Genomic DNA, 12,825 nt, shown 5'->3' on the forward strand with positions numbered 1-12,825 from the left:
CTGGCCTATAGTTCCCTGTTTTCTCTATCCCTCCCTTCTTGAATAGCGGGGTAACATTTGCTACCTTCCAATCTACTGGGACCATTCCAGAATCTAAAGAATTTTGGAAGATCATAATCAATGCATCTGATATCTCTGCAGTCACTTCTTTTAGAACCCTCGGATGTAGGCCATCAGGTCCAGGGGATTTGTTGAATTTTAATCCCATTAGTTTGCCCAGTACTTTTTCTCTAGTGACATTAATTGTTTTAAGTTCCTCACTCTCATTTACCCCTTGGTCCCCCATTATTTTTGGTATGCTTTTTGCGTCTTCTACTGTGAAGACAGATACAAAATATTTGATTAATGTATCTGTCATTTCCTGATTCCCATTATAATTTCTCCTGTCTCAGCCTCTAAGGGACCAACATTTACTTTTGCTACTCTCTTCCTTTTTGCATACTTGTAGAAGCTCTTACAATCCATTTTTATATTTCTTTCTGGTTTACTTTCATATTCTATTTTCTCCCTTTTTATCAATTTTTTGGTCATCCTTTGTTGATTTCTAAAACTCTCCCAATCCCCAGGCTTATTATTCTTCTTGGCAACATTATAGGCCACTTCTTTCAATCTAATACTCTGCTAAACTTCTTTAGTTAGCTACGGGTGGATCACTCTTCCCGTGGAGTTTTTATTTCTCAATGGAATGTACATTTGTTGAGAATATTGAAATATTTCTTTAAATGTTTGCCATTGCTTTTCAACTGTCAAACCCTTTCATTTAATTTCCCAATCTACCTTAGCCAACTTTCCCCTCGTTCCTATGTAATTGACTTTATTTAAGTTTAAGACTTAAGTACGTTACTTTCAAACTCAATGTGAATTTCTGTCATATTATGATCCCTCTTCCCCAGAGGTTCTTTTACTGTGAGATTAATAATTAACCCTATCTCATTACACAATACAAGATCTGAAATAGCCTGTTCCCTTGTTGGTTCCATAATGTATTGCTCTAGGAAACTGTCTTGAATACATTCCATGAACTCGTCTTCCAAACTAACTTTGCCAATTTGATTTGCCCAGTCTTCATGCAGATTAAAGTCCCCCATGATTACTGCATTACCTTTGTTACGAGCTCCTATTACTTCTTTGACCAAGCTTTTGGTCACCTGTCCTAATGTCTCCATATGCGGCTCGATGTGACGTGCCTTGGGATGTTTTCCTATGTTAAAGGCGCTATATAAATGCAAGTTGTTGTTGTTGTTGATCTCCATCTATTGAGTCTTACTGGAAATGATGTACACTGGGCGAGTACAGATTTTGCCCTCCACAGCCAAATAGCTGACCGATATTCACTGTCTAGGCTTAAGCATGAGGAACAGTAAGCTTGGGTAGCAGTTGTGAAACTTGTGATTTATTTGCAAAGCATAAAAAAGTACCAGTTGGTGTCAGTCACACCTTAAGTTTACAAAATGTTGGTTTGCGCACTCGTTTACTGCAGTGCTCAATAATATTTCAGAGGCTCAGCTGTCTCATTCTACTTAACATGATGAGTTAATTCTCTTTGAAGGCAATGAATTATCCTCAGTACAGTGCAAACTTCTGTCCTGTAGCGGCTAGAAAATTTCTGCAAATTTTAAAGGAAACATTTCACCATAGATTAATGTAAGACAGGAATGTGATTTTTGCCCTATTGGGTTTGCAGGTATACTTAAGAGCTAATGTAACCCACATCTGAGATGGATTCTACTTGCTTTATTAAAATTTAAATTAGCTGCTGAGAGAAACTGGGGGTAATTTTAACCCCCTCCCCACCATGATGGGTGGGAGAGGGTCGGGGGAGGGGGGGTTAAATCAGTAAGTATGTGAAACCTGACCCCAACCCTCCGCGAAAGCGCCTACTTCCGGTTTAACCACGTCGGGCTTGGGGGTGTCTGAGTGACCCGCTCTGGAGAGGCGGGTCTGTGATTATAATATTTAAATGTTCCTTAGATTTTGGGAGCCATTTGAATTTAACGGCTGCAGGCTGGGTTTCCCAGGGCTTGGGAAATCCGGCAACCAAATGGAAGCCAGAACAGCTGGCTGCAGCAGGTAAGTGCTTTTCCAGCACTGCTTGTGGGTCAGGAGGAGCAGGATTGCTTCCTCCCTGCCCCTCAATCAAATCTTCTGCCACGATCTGCCGACCCCTCCGCGATTTGCCGACCCCCACGCGATCTGCCAACCCCCCCCCCCCGTGATCTTCCAGCCCCCCTGCGATCTTCTGACCTCCCCCACAATCTGACCCTCTCTCCCGCGATCTCCTGACCCTCCCCGCGATCTACTGACTCCCTCCACGATCTGCCTACACCCACCACCATGCCCCGATCTTTCCCTCCCTGCCACGCTCGGAGCTCCCTCCCTCTATGCCCCGATCTTTCCCTCCCTGCCACGCTCGGAGCTCCCTCCCACCATGCCCCGATCTTTCCATCCCTGCCACGCTCGGAGCTCCCTCCCACCATGCCCCGATCTTTCCCTCCCTGCCACGCTCGGAGCTCCCTCCCACCATGCCCCGATCTTTCCCTCCCTGCCACGCTCGGAGCTCCCTCCCACCATGCCCCAATCTTTCACCCCCTGCCACGCTCGGAGCTCCCTCCCTCTATGCCCCGATCTTTCCCTCCCTGCCACGCTCGGAGCTCCCTCCCACCATGTCCCGATCTTTCCCTCCCTGCCACGCTCGGAGCTCCCTCCCTCTATGCCCCGATCTTTCCCTCCCTGCCACGCTCGGAGCTCCCTCCCACCATGCCCCGATCTTTCCCTCCCTGCCACGCTCGGAGCTCCCTCCCACCATGCCCCGATCTTTCCCTCCCTGCCACGCTCGGAGCTCTCTCCCACCATGCCCCGATCTTTCCATCCCTGCCACGCTCGGAGCTCCCTCCCTCTATGCCCCGATCTTTCCCTCCCTGCCACGCTCGGAGCTCTCTCCCACCATGCCCCGATCTTTCCCTCCCTGCCACGCTCGGAGCTCCCTCCCTCTATGCCCCGATCTTTCCCTCCCTGCCACGCTCGGAGCTCCCTCCCACCATGCCCCGATCTTTCCATCCCTGCCACGCTCGGAGCTCCCTCCCACCATGCCCCGATCTTTCCCTCCCTGCCACGCTCGGAGCTCCCTCCCTCTATGCCCCGATCTTTCCCTCCCTGCCACGCTCGGAGCTCCCTCCCACCATGCCCCGATCTTTCCCTCCCTGCCACGCTCGGAGCTCTCTCCCACCATGTCCCAATCTTTCCCTCCCTGCCACGCTCGGAGCTCCCACCCACCATGCCCCAATCTTTCCCTCCCTGCCACGCTCGGAGCTCCCTCCCTCAATGCCCCGATCTTTCCCTCCCTGCCACGCTCGGAGCTCCCTCCCACCATGCCCCGATCTTTCCCTCCCTGCCACGCTCGGAGCTCCCTCCCACCATGCCCCGATCTTTCCCTCCCTGCCACGCTCGGAGCTCTCTCCCACCATGCCCCGATCTTTCCCTCCCTGCCACGCTCGGAGCTCCCTCCCTCTATGCCCCGATCTTTCCCTCCCTGCCACGCTCGGAGCTCCCTCCCTCTATGCCCCGATCTTTCCCTCCCTGCCACGCTCGGAGCTCCCTCCCTCTATGCCCCGATCTTTCCCTCCATGCCACCTCGGAGCTTCCTCCCACCATGCCCCGATCTTTCCCTCCCTGCCACGCTCGGAGCTCCCTCCCACCATGCCCCGATCTTTCCCTCCATGCCACCTCGGAGCTCCCTCCCTCTATGCCCCGATCTTTCCCTCCCTGCCACGCTCGGAGCTCCCTCCCACCATGCCCCGATCTTTCCCTCCATGCCACCTCGGAGCTCCCTCCCACCATGCCCCGATCTTTCCCTCCATGCCACCTCGGAGCTCCCTCCCACCATGCCCCGATCTTTCCCTCCATGCCACCTCGGAGCTCCCTCCCACCATGCCCCGATCTTTCCCTCCATGCCACCTCGGAGCTCCCTCCCACCATGCCCCGATCTTTCCCTCCATGCCACCTCGGAGCTCCCTCTCACCATGCCCCGATCTTTCCCTCCATGCCACCTCGGAGCTCCCTCCCACCATGCCCCGATCTTTACCTATCGCCTCTCAAACTGGCCGGCTGCCGGTTGGGAAATGGAGTAAAAAAATGATAACGAGGTGCAGCCCTTAAACTCGGCAGGGCCTCCGCGTTGCCGGCATTTCCAGGTTTTCCGGCCTCAAACACAAGCCCCCATTCCCTGCCCGCCTCCTCGTAAACCTCAGGACCACATTGTTTGCTTTAACATTACCTAGATTCTCGGGTTTTTGCTGTGAAGTCTATTTATATGCATCCTGCATCCACAACTGAGTAGGTTGCATCCTCTGGCCTGTACAGAAGACTGATAGCAGCTGAGATTCCAATCAATGCGGGGGAGTTTCCTGGAGACTTGTGTCATTAGAATGGTGCATCTACAATGTGGGGTCTGTTCTCAGGTTAACAGTCTTAGGAAATTATTTTCTGGGACTTTTGCGTCATTCTGCCAAAACCCTCATCGAAATCGTGAAAAGTTGATTATTATAGCTCCGCTTCCCATTCAAGTCAATGGCTATCATGACTTTGCTGGATTTACGCGAGCTTTCTTGTCGCAGCCACTTCGACTCAAAAATAATGGTACGGGTGGGCCCTTAGTCACCTGGGGCTCGATTTTCGAATGAAGTAGCAGGTGCGTTGGGGGCGGGAGGGGGGCTCCGATAATCGGGGAAATCCCGAGCGGATTCCAACCTGCAGACTTCCGGGTTCCCCACTGACACGACTGGGTGCGTGCGCACCTGACGAATGTGGAAGTCCCACCAGCAATTAAAGCCGGCGGGATGATAGTTAAGAGAGTTATTTAGATACTTGAAGTACTTGAAGTATTTCATTTTGTGCACAATGAGGCCGATGTCCAATTTTCAAGCATTCCCAGCGTGTTCCCGAGCTGTGGGAAACACTCCATGTTCTACCAGACGTGTTTCAGCCAGCAGCCAGTGGACATTCAAATGCTTGTTTGACAGATGGGGAGAAAAGGCGAGTTATTGCAGCAGGGCATTCAGTTCTTTCAGAGAAGCTTTTGGCTGCAATATCTTTGTGTTTTCCCTGAAAATTCTTAGTTATTTACCAATTTTTCGGACCCCCTCAAGCTGACACTATCAGGATGGGGGATGGGATGGCTGCATTCACCAGTACATCCGAGGACGAGGAACATCACCAGAACCCCCCCACTCCCTGCACAAAACAGTCCTGCAACTACACATACACCCACTGTAAAGTGACCCAATGGGTGGCATCAAGTGTCGCCATTCATGGTGAACCCCATGAAAGGGCCCAATCACAAAAGCCAGTCAAGAATGGGCAAGAATTGGCAGTAGTGGTGAGAATGATAACATTTAATGTGACTTTAACAAAAAACAAATATAAATGAAAAACATGACATTCTGTTTTGTGCATACCCTTCGTGATCACAAATCCTTAGCCCTTCTCTTCCTACTACTTCTACATGATGCATCCTCTGTGGCTCCAGCACAGGTAGTGGCAGGTTGGTCATGTTCATGCCATGACTGCTTATATGCTTTCGGCCTATGCCTTCTGGGTTTTGGAGCATGTGTGGGCCCCTCCGAAGACTGCTCCACCTGCACCTGTGCAGGGGCAGACTTGACCACCTGGGGAGGAAGCAGCATTGCGGGAACCGGTTGAGAGGGAGGCAACAGGTGAGGTGAGGGAGCGCTTTGAGTGGCGCCCCCACTTCCATGTCCCCTTTTGCCATCATCCCTCTCCTGGACCAGGTCCACAACATTCCCACCATCCTGCTGGAGAACAGTTTGGAGGACATGTTTGAGGCCTTAGAAGCCCAGTTGTAAAGTATCTGTCCGCCTGTTTAAGGCGGAAGAATGTTGTTCACCATGAGTCTGAATGACCGTTGTTAGGGCCTGAATGGACTCATTTGTGAGCTGTGCTTGAAGCTCAATGGAGGCTAGCCTTCTCTCTGTCACAGACATTCCTGTATTTACCTGCGACACTATCTCAGACCCTTGCTCACGTCCCTGTAACAGTATCTCAGAGATTCCCTCACGTACCTGTGCCACTATTCCAGTGATGCAGGAGTTGGACTCCTCCATCCTCTGCACTATTGTGGAGAGTGCACATGGCACCTGTCCAAGTACCTCGCAAATGTGCTGCTGTCCCTCGATAATTCTCCTTTTAAAGGATGGCCCCCGGGGCTCAGCATTTGCGTCCAGCTGAGCAGAGCCTGGAGAGGAGTGCTCCCACCAATGCGGACTCTCCACAGCTGCCCCTGCCACCAGTGTCTGCTCGTGCTCACTTGTGTGTGGTGACTCACCAGGTGCCGACCCAACTAACTGACTACTAGGACCCACCGAGGTGTGAGTATCTGCACTGGTGGATGGCTCGCTGTGATGTGACGGTGCATCCTCAGAGGCCGGCAGGTCCTCTGAGGAATCGCCCTCTGCCGTCACAGTGGTCGTTGAAGGGCCTGTAAGAGAACAGAAGGCAATATTAAGCATCATCGCAGATGTGTCATTTTGCGATGAGCGTACTGAGTTGTTGAACATTGCAAGCATTGTTAACTTCAATTCATATCGTGTGTGATGAATGTTAAAGTTGTGTCACCAGACGTTTGTGGGGTGCCAGTCTCGCCGTCCCCGATGGACAGGCACTCGAGGGTGTGGCTGATCTCCAGGGCCTCCTGCTCCGCATCTGTGAGGACCACGACTTGTTGTGGCCCCCCTCCAGTCGTCGCCCTCTCGTGTGTATTTTGTGCTCTCTTCTAGAAGGGGACAAAGAACAGACGTGTGAATGAGTGATGGTGAAGTGGCCAACCGATGAATGCATTGGTTTGGGTGAGGCTGACCGTGAACGAGGCGCAACAGAGGGTGAGTATGAGACAGAGCCATGACATTGTATGAAGATTTGGGTGAATAGTAGTGGTGGGGTGACTAATGGGGGGGTGAGGAAGTGCTGGTAAGTTGAGGGTGAGCCTTAAGCGGGTGTGAGGAGTCGTGTTGGCAGTGCAGAATGAGATGGGGGGTGGGGGCGGTGATGTGGAATGCGGAATGTAGAAGAATCAATAAGTGTACTCACTTTTGCTGACCTAGTTAGGTCATTGAAGCACTTCCTGCACTGGATTCAGGTGCGGGAGATGTTGCTGCTTCTGGTGACCTCGTCTGCCACCTCAAGCCAGGCCTTCTTAGTGGCAGAGACAGGCCACTTCCTCCCGTCCTCCGGGTAAAACACTTCCCTCCTCCTCCTCACCACATCCATCAGCTGCTGCAGTGAGGCATCGCTAAACCTTGGAGCTGCCTTGACCTTGTGGCTACTCCATTGTGATTTCTGGGTCTTTGCTCCAGCAAAAGCCTTCGGCGGAATGGCCCTTTAAACAAAGCTCAGAGCTACTCCAGCTGACAGCCTATGATGCAGGTGCGCAGTCCGCCCGCTGCGCAGTTTTCGGACGGCAAACCCGGAAGCCACGTTAAGTGGCACCAATTCACTTGCGATCGCGTGTGAAATGAACATATTATATTAGTCGGATTACCCACGCGCCCATTCATCCCCCCGCTGCCATCCTGCCTCCACTCTAAAATTGGGGCCCTGGTATCAACGCGATTCATGGCTCTCACGTGATTCTCAGCCTGGGAGAACCATTAAAGCTTTGGGGCTTCATCTCTGTCGTGTGGAATTGATCTCTCAGATTATTTTCTCTGCTTCTGTGTTACTGAGATCTTCAGTTTCGCCAGATCTGAGATCCAGAGTCCGGTGAGTGGCTGAAGCAACACGTTCAAGACTCCAACCCCTCTCAACGCATTTCGAAGATCAAACAGTTTCAATGGCGTTTCCACTGGGCATTCCCCTAATATCATGGAGGAGGAAGAGGAGTAGAGACATGTGAGGCACCATAGCTGGAGACTGTACTAAACACGCTACTACCCCCTACCCAGGGAGTGTATATGGAATGAATGTCATACCAGCAGCTGTCGGAGGAGCTTTGTGTGCACAGACTGTGCTTCACAAGAACCTAATGGCCACCACTGTGAAATGCTGCAGGAAGACCTGAAGCTGTGGTCTACTTTGCACAGGGGTGTTTCCGTCAAAATGAAGGTGACCACGGCCCTCAATTTTCATGGCTCTGTTTCCTTCCAGATATCCTTTGGAGATCTCTACAACATCAGCCAGGAGAGCGTTAAAGCTTGTATTTGACAGGTGACAGATGCCCTCTTCCACAGAGCATCGGACTTCATTGGATGGCATGTTCCCTTTGGAGTGAAAAGGGACAGGGCTTCCACAGGCTTGCTGGCTTCCCTAGGGTGCAGGGGGCTATCAATGGAACCCATGTGGTGCTGAAGGCTCCACTTGAGGAACCTGTCACACTTATCAACCGGGGGAGGGTCCACTCGTTAAATATGAAAATTGTCTGCGATGCCCAACAAAGGGTCCTGCATTTAAATTCTGAGCATTGGGGCAAGCTGTCATGACGCCTTCCAAGAATTATTCAGCGGAGATGGACAAGGAGCAAGATTCTGGGGTAAAAGTTCTATTCCTTGAAGCCGTGATGACTGACACCATTCCGTGATACCAACATTGCAACGCAGGAAAGGTACAACTGTGCACATGCGGCAACCCGGCAGGTGATGGAGAGGACCATGGGGATGCTGAAAACTCGCTTCAGGTGCCTGGATAACGCTTGGTGGGTCCTACATTACACCCCCAATATTTGGCAAAGATTGTACTGGTGTGCTGCGCACTGTCCTATTTCACTCTGCAGGAAGGGCTCAGCCTGGATTTAGCAGGCAACTTTGCCTCAGAACTGCTGGATTTCGACCTGCATGTCCCCATAGCGCTGGGGCGGTGGCTCCTCGGAGGAATCCACGTTCACAGTTGCCAAGGCAGCCAGTGAGCAGCCGGTGGCATAGTTGTTCGATCAGTGATGACCCCACTCTTCAAACCACCCCCGATCCCAACCCATGCCAAACCCACCCTATTAAGCATGAGGAAGTCTGAAACAAATATATTGTGGACTAATTCCCGTGGGGCTGTGAACGGAAGAACGACAGGCAAGGCCATCAACGATTAGAGCATTTATTCAGTAAAAATAAACTTTTATCCAACAAAGAACATCAGAAAACCATTTCTTCAACAAGCTTTTGTAGTGACAGGTGAAGATTTTCAGGGTAAGCCATTGGCAGCACTGTTTTTGAGGTCCCTGCACCTTATGCACATTCCTTTTCCAGGAAATATTGGAGTAAGTTCGCAACGGGAAGGTCGGGACACGAAACGGCATAATTAATGGGGTACGTCACTGTTCACGCAGGTTCCAGAAATTCTGGGCCAATGTGTGTTTCCTTTCCATTAACATTCCACGGAGTCATTTTAATGATATTGTGGTCTAACCTTGTACAATCAACGTTGGAGGGACCTATTGACGGGAAGGGGGAAAGAAATACAAGTGCGATCAAGTTTAATTGCTGAATAATTCAGTCAAGCTGCAGATGGATGAATTGGAACCATGCCTGCCATACCAGAGTACAAATACAAATACAAAGAAAGGTTTCTTCCTCACTACAATGCAGATTATGGGGCGATATGTTAGAAGTGTTTAAAATTATGAGAGAATGGGACAGGGTAGATAGAAGCAGACTGCTTCCAGTAATTTAAGCTTAAGATACAAGATTAAATGGAAGAAATTTAGAACAGAGAGGAGAGTGCTGTGAGGCTGTGGAATTCACTTCCAGGATTAGTGGTTGAGGCAGAAACTATGTCAACTTTCAAGATTAGATTAGACAGGTGATGAAGAAAAAGGGAATAAATGGATATGGGAACAGAGCGGGTAAATGTCATTAGAACTATTTTCTCACGTGGAGGGTAAACAGCAACACGGAGTGGTTGGGCCGAATGGCCTGTTTTCGTGTCGTAACTTCTATGTATTTCTATGAGTAGATAGGTTAGTTCTTTTGACTAGGCTACTGTTTGTTTTTAGATCTTGGCCCTGGTATAACAGATCAGTCTCTTCTGGCACTAGCATCAGTGAAGTAACACACTGCCATGCAGAGTGGCAAGATGTGGATTGTTTCTTTTCATTGATTATAGAATCATAGAATCATAGAAGTTACAACATGGAAACAGGCCCTTCGGCCCAACATGTCCATGTCGCCCAGTTTATACCACTAAGCTAGTCCCAATTGCCTGCACTTGGCCCATATCCCTCTATACCCATCTTACCCATGTAACTGTCCAAATGCTTTTTAAAAGACAAAATTGTACCCGCCTCTACTACTGCCTCTGGCAGCTCGTTCCAGACACTCACCACCCTTTGAGTGAAAAAATTGCCCCTCTGGACCCTTTTGTATCTCTCCCCTCTCACCTTAAATCTATGCCCCCTCGTTATAGACTCCCCTACCTTTGGGAAAAGATTTTGACTATCGACCTTATCTATGCCCCTCATTATTTTATAGACTTCGATAAGATCACCCCTTAACCTCCTGCTCTCCAGGGAAAAAAGTCCCAGTCTGTCTAACCTCTCCCTGTATGTCAAACCATCAAGTCCCGGTAGCATCCTAGTAAATCTTTTCTGCACTCTTTCTAGTTTAATAATATCCTTTCTATAATAGGGTGACCAGAACTGTACACAGTACTCCAAGTGTGGCCTCACCAATGCCCTGTACAACTTCAACAAGACATCCCAACTCCTGCATTCAATGTTCTGACCAATGAAACCAAGCATGCTGAATGCCTTCTTCACTACCCTATCCACCTGTGACTCCACTTTCAAGGAGCTATGAATCTGTACTCCCAGATCTCTTTGTTCTATAACTCTCCCCAACGCCCTACCATTAACGGAGTAGGTCCTGGCCCGATTCGATCTACCAAAATGCATCACCTCACATTTATCTAAATTAAACTCCATCTGCCATTCATCGGCCCACTGGCCCAATTTATCAAGATCCCGTTGCAATCCTAGATAACCTTCTTCACTGTCCACAATGCCACCAATCTTGGTGTCATCTGCAAACTTACTAACCATGCCTCCTAAATTCTCATCCAAATCATTAATATAAATAACAAATAACAGCGGACCCAGCACCGATCCCTGAGGCACACCGCTGGACACAGGCATCCAGTTTGAAAAACAACCCTCTACAACCACCCTCTGTCTTCTGTCGTCAAGCCAATTTTGTATCCAATTGGCTACCTCACCTTGGATCCCATGAGATTTAACCTTATGTAACAACCTACCATGCGGTACCTTGTCAAATGCTTTGCTGAAGTCCATGTAGACCACGTCTACTACACAGCCCTCATCTATCTTCTTGGTTACCCCTTCAAAAAACTCAATCAAATTCGTGAGACATGATTTTCCTCTCACAAAACCATGCTGACTGTTCCTAATTAGTCCCTGCCTCTCCAAATGCCTGTAGATTCTGTCCCTCAGAATACCCTCTAACAACTTACCCACTACAGATGTCAGGCTCACCGGTCTGTAGTTCCCAGGCTTTTCCCTGCCGCCCTTCTTAAACAAAGGCACAACATTTGCTACCCTCCAATCTTCAGGCACCTCACCTGTAGCGGTGGATGATTCAAATATCTCTGCTAGGGGACCCGCAATTTCCTCCCTAACCTCCCTTAACGTCCTGGGATACATTTCATCAGGTCCCGGAGATTTATCTACCTTGATGCGCGTTAAGACTTCCAGCACCTCCCTCTCTGTAATATGTACACTCCTCAAGACATCACTATTTATTTCCCCAAGTTCCCTAACATCCATGCCTTTCTCAACCGTAAATACCGATGTGAAATATTCATTCAGGATCTCACCCATCTCTTGTGGTTCTGCACATAGATGACCTTGTTGATCCTTAAGAGGCCCTACTCTCTCCCTAGTTACCCTTTTGCCCTTTATGTATTTGTAGAAGCTCTTTGGATTCACCTTTGCCTGATCTGCCAAAGCAATCTCATATCCCCTTTTTGCCCTCCTGATTTCTCTCTTAACTCTACTCCGGCAATCTCTATACTCTTCAAGGGATCCACTTGATCCCAGCTGCCTATGCATGTCATATGCCTCCTTCTTCTTTTTGACTAGTGCCTCAATCTCCCGAGTCATCCAAGGTTCCCTACTTCTACCAGCCTTGCCCTTCACTTTATAAGGAATGTGCTTACCCTGAACCCTGGTTAACACACTTTTGAAAGCCTCCCACTTACCAGACGTCCCTTTGCCTGCCAACAGACTCTCCCAATCAACTTCTGAAAGTTCCTGTCTAATACCATCAAAATTGGCCTTTTCCCAATTTAGAATTTTAACTTTTGGGCCAGACCTGATCTTTGAAGTTGCTCAGTGAAGCAGTGATGCTGTCAACAGTGGGACAGAAGGATCACAGAACCTCGAATCTAGAGTACAGTATAGCCCATCATGGCTATGCTGGCACCTGGAGAGACCAATCCACTTAGTCCCATTAACCCTGCCCTTTCCCTATACCTTTTATTTTTTTTCTTTTTGGTCATACGCATTTCATTAGAAGACTGCTTTCTATTCATTCAATACTTAATGTAAAATAAACCAGATGATTGGTTAACAATTGGCCTCATCTCAGTAGAGGGCTTATCAGTTTGCTTTCTGATAAATAGGAGAAAGCATGTGATGGCATTTGTGTACACACAATGAGGGTTTCCTATTGTTACTGTCGCTGGGTCATGCCATCATTTAACTAGATATTGGGCAGTAAAGGTATTCCCTAGCTTGTTGGCGATGAAAGGTGTACTTTTACTGAACCTAAGAGAACATCTAGTGCAGAGCCAGAGTTTGTAGCAACCTGGTAG

General features: G+C 49.2%; 1 long non-coding RNA gene across 1 annotated transcript in view; it reads right to left on the minus strand.

Moving 5' to 3' along the window:
• Positions 1-9,079: 9,079 nt before the first annotated feature.
• The window catches only part of LOC137311224 (uncharacterized), a 49,630-nt gene continuing 45,884 nt past the window's right edge, over positions 9,080-12,825 (minus strand). Inside the window, exon 3 of the long non-coding RNA XR_010960273.1 lies at positions 9,080-9,430. This is a non-coding gene — a long non-coding RNA (uncharacterized lncRNA). The remainder of the gene's footprint in view (positions 9,431-12,825) is intronic.

This window comes from Heptranchias perlo, chromosome 3 (assembly GCF_035084215.1).
Source record: "Heptranchias perlo isolate sHepPer1 chromosome 3, sHepPer1.hap1, whole genome shotgun sequence".
NCBI lineage: Eukaryota > Metazoa > Chordata > Chondrichthyes > Hexanchiformes > Hexanchidae > Heptranchias > Heptranchias perlo.